General features: G+C 31.7%; 1 long non-coding RNA gene across 3 annotated transcripts; it reads left to right on the top strand.

The window, feature by feature from the left end:
* Positions 1 to 469: 469 nt before the first annotated feature.
* Positions 470 to 3,072, top strand: LOC143537817 (uncharacterized). 3 transcript variants are annotated; one of them, XR_013136142.1, is made up of 5 exons: positions 470 to 559; positions 926 to 1,039; positions 1,136 to 1,200; positions 1,421 to 1,620; positions 2,459 to 3,072. It is a non-coding gene; the product is annotated as an uncharacterized LOC143537817 (long non-coding RNA). The 3 variants fall into 3 exon arrangements; XR_013136143.1 differs by having other exon boundaries at positions 1,425 to 1,620; XR_013136144.1 differs by having other exon boundaries at positions 1,136 to 1,192.
* The last annotated feature ends 1,529 nt before the right edge of the window (positions 3,073 to 4,601 follow it).

A 4,601-nucleotide genomic window follows, 5' to 3' on the forward strand; every position in this document is an offset into this window, starting at 1 on the left:
TCGAAGGGCAGTTCGTTGCCGTCCCACGGATGGCGCCAAATGTCGAAACACGAAATGAATCTTACCTGATCCATGACGATGTTTCCACGGATTTTCGAGATGAACGAACCACGTCTTGATCTTCTTCTTCTTCTGCGGCTGCGCCGGCGACCTGCAATGTCGAGACCTGCAATGGTTTCGGGGGTGTGGAGGCGACTGCTAAGATATCCTGAGGATTTCTTGTTCACAGACACAAAAAGTGGTGGTGGCTCTTATTGAGCATGACCCATGATAAGGAAGTGGAGACCTCCTTATATAGAGTCTCATGGCCACCATCATGGTACCCTAATGGGCCTAGCCCAGTTAAGGTTACCTCCACAAAACCTCCTCGGCCCAATAACATTGTATTAGTCCATGCGATAAAATAGGCCAAACATAATAGATTTAGGGTCGTAGAACCGGGTTTTAGTACCATACCTCTACACTACTGGATCAATTCATCGTTATTTGTTGTAATTTTGTATCAACAGGAACTTGGAGAGTTAAGCTGTCCATCTCAAGAAAGGAGAGTTTACCAACGGTATGTAATTCTTATGGTTATTAATCGTTCATTATATATGTTCAGTTAGGGTCAATTAAGTTTTCATCTTCATATTAGTTGGTCATTTTTGTGATATGTTTTAAGTTCCATTCCAAATTGGTATAATCACAAGCTATGCCACCGCTATAAAATAATATAGAATTCAAATATTGATTTGTGAATTTTTGGTTAGTAATTGATCCTATTTTACTCCTCAGTTATTAGATTGTCTCAATCTTGCTACATAAATCCTTAGAACTTCATATAAGTTAAACTAATCTCACACAATGTGTTTATGTTGTGCATTAAAAATACAATTTGAGTTAATTTTGTTCAAATAACTTTGTGTGATTTTGGCCTATTCAGCCACTAAGCAGCTAAAGAGGAAGCAAAACTACAAGCGTTTTAATCAGGAAACCAAACTACAAGCGTTTTTATCTACCGTCATGAAAAAGGTAGCTTGCTAAGTAAACGAACAAGGTATAGGGTTTAGTTGCCATTTTAAGTTGATTTGAATTATTATTATTATTATTATTATTATTATTTTTAACCTGAAATATCTTGTTTTTTTTTTAGTGGGGAGATGTGTATCGTGTTAGAGGGGGTGTAGAGAAGGCAACATTGGCTATGAATGTATGCAGGTGTGCGATTTTGGAAGCTTAATCAAGAATTTCTTTATTACAATAATTAATTAGTGGTTCTGATTTCTAAATAGGTTCAATCTAAATTTGTTGTTTATCGGCTTAATTAGCTTGACTTACATATATATTTTAAATCCATGTCAGAGAATACGAGTATGTTAATTTCAATTATTTTGCATAATGTCTCGTTGTATAATTTTGTGCCTTGTATTGAATTCAGAGAGAAAATGGAGTATGGAACATATATGGTTGGTATCTTGCATGAGATTCAAAGGAAATTGTTTGTGATGATACAAAATTTAAATACGGGATTGGTAGTGCAACAACATCAGGATATTATATGTTTGACTTACTTCATTTGCAAATGATGTTTGATCATACAGACCCGTCATCAAATGCTTCATCCACCGTTATGTTCAGGTAATTTTTAAGATACAAGAGAAAAATAGATCTTAATGTAATAAATGAAAAATAGTCTTTTTACGCTCTCTCCTTTTTTTCAAGATTGGCTTTAGGAGAGAATTGGATGGCGTTTAAGGTTCTTTTGAGCGAAATCCAGACCATTTTATCCTAAGCTCATTTGTACTCGAACTCGCATGGCTCTTCTATAAACGACATGCTTTGGCCCAAACTCATTTCTGTTTGACTTTTTTTAAACAACCCATTTTTGTCCAAACTAATTTGTCACTCGACCTCCATGTACTTTTTTTGAAACTACCCCTTTTTAGCTCAAACTTATTTGCTCGTGAATCCGTTTGACTTTTGGAAAACGACACGTTTTATCCCAAACTCATACGTACACAAACTCATTGACTTTTTTACGGTGACTCATTTTGGCTAAACTCATTTGCACATTACATGTCTTGACTTTTTCTAAATTTTTTTTACAAATGCCTTATTTTGAAAAGAAAAAAAAAACTTGCTACTTTGCTAGCAATTATTTCATGAAGTGACCGTAGCATTTTTGCAAAATAAAAATAAAAATAAAAATGATATACTTTTTTTAGTTGAAAAGTCAATAATTTAATTCCACTTGAACAAATGCATGTGCTTTAATATCTATACATGCTCAAGAGTCAAGTTGCTTTAATGTACCAAAGTTTGGTTTATTTTCTGTTTGTGTTTTTTTACATGTTTAGGGACTTTGGTATATATAAATTAGGTCTACTGGTCGAGTAATGAAAGTATTGGTTATCTTAAGGTTTAAATGTTTTATATAAACAGAAATGTGATCGGTTTTTTAAATTTTTATTTATAGGGTTAAAAGCTTGTGAAAGCGGGGCATACTGTGAATGAAGAACCATATGAAGTTAGTTATACTTATGGTTGTTCACTTGTTCTGGTGGGCCGACAACAGGTTAGGAGCTCTCAGTATTGTTAGATTAATAATTTTATTTATATTTTTCGGTGGAAGTGTGACATGTTGGTTATTATGTTAATTATGTTTACGCAGGGTGCCAAACTGTTTTAACAACATGAAATTCTAATTTTTTTGGGGATTTTGGTCAAGCTTTCAAGAATGATCTTTTAAACTTTGTTGTTTACAATGTTGAGCTGTCAGTATTTGATGAGGTGGAGGATGAAGATTTTATTAAGTATCAAAGGTTAGATGCAACAAAGGCCGTAACTCCAGATCATGGGTAAGAGTCGCTGGTTGTTGGGCATACTTGGTTTTGGAATCGATTGTTGCATGTAGTTTACTACTTGTTACATCAAGGGTTTAACAATGTTTAATTAAGATTTGAGGTACTTAGAACCTATCTTATAGTTGTTTTGGGTGTGTTTTTTTACCAGTCTGGAATTATTTATGATAGTTTAGATGCAATTTTTGTTGAATTTCTTTTTGAAGAAATAATAGATGCTTAAAGTTTTGCTTCACAAGATGCATGACCAATTGTTTTGCTTCTGATGACGTTCAATACTTAAATAGCCACATAAATGCCAAGCTCAAGTATAAAATCTATGAAATATCTATTCAAATACTTTTACAAGAATATGACAAACATGCTATTTAAATCGATCAAGACTAGCAAGAGGTTGTTATTAACGAGAATATGAACATAAATATTACATAATATATCACGAGATTAGTGATAAACAAATAGAAAACGAGTACGGTATTGTAAATTGTTGCCGCCGCCGCATCGCGCGGGTTTACTACTAGTATACATAGAATATGATATATAATTCAGAACTCGTAAATAATTTACGAAATTAACAGCCAAACATTTTTTTTCTATTTTTCTTATATATTAATATCACTAGTTTTTATCCCCCCATATTACAGGGGTTGTGTTTCATTTTCGTGTCTAATATTTATATTTTTTGGATTTAAATTTTATTATACTTAGGGTTTGATGATGAAAGGGTTTCAGAAATAAATAAGATGTTATAACCCGTTTAAAAGCTATGAATTTTGTAAAACTCATGACCCGTTTATTTTTTTTTACTATAGAATTGTTACTTAATATATAAAATATTTTTTCTTAAAAAATTGGATATTAATTTTTAATATAATGAGATGTTGTAACGCGTTTAAGGTTATCTGGGTTTAGTGAGACACATACCCGTGAATTCGGCTCAAATGCATGAGAAGCCTTCATTTATAAATAAAACAATTTGGTGGTTTGTAAGAATGTAAGAAGCAACCAGAAAACATTTAAGGATTTCGTTTATATATATTTAAGATTAAGATTCTTAGTTCTATAGTTTTTTTTATCATTTTCTTTTTCCTTTTTATTTTGCGCGCAACATGTATTGTAATTTATTTGCATCTTCATATGTTGTTTTATATTATTCGTTTATAATATTTATATATTTTTTGGGATTTTAATTTTATTTATTGTAATAAAGTTAATAACATACTTAGGAGTTGATGATAAAAGGGTTTCAAAAATAAATGAGATGTTATACCCGGTTTAAAAGTTATATGGGTTTAGTGAGACCCATGACCCACTTATTTTTTTTACTATAAAATTGTTTTGTTAATCATAAATAATATTTAAAAAAAAATGGATATTAATTTTTTAGTATATCCCTATTTTATAAGATTTTTCATATCAAATATTTGATGAGATTAATTTTTAATATAATGAGATGTTATAACCCGTTTAAGGCTATCTGGGTTTGGTGAGACTCATACCCATGAATTCGGGTCAAATGCATGAGAAACCTTTATTTAAAAATAAAGCAATCTGGTGGCTTCCATAAAAGAGGGAACGACCACATCACGACACGTAGTATTTTTGAGTCTTCGTTTATATATATTATAGATTTGCGTGTAGTTGTCACTTATTATAATATATAACAATTTGAAGTTTGTGTGGCCACTTTGCGTCACCTTATTGGTGATATTTTGTGTTTTTTCTATTTTTTTTGTTATAGTTCCGGTCTGTAACAAA

This window comes from Bidens hawaiensis, unplaced genomic scaffold (genome assembly GCF_021521415.1).
Source record: "Bidens hawaiensis isolate Kalapana, Puna unplaced genomic scaffold, B.hawaiensis_p1.1 tig00011408_1, whole genome shotgun sequence".
Lineage (NCBI taxonomy): Eukaryota > Viridiplantae > Streptophyta > Magnoliopsida > Asterales > Asteraceae > Bidens > Bidens hawaiensis.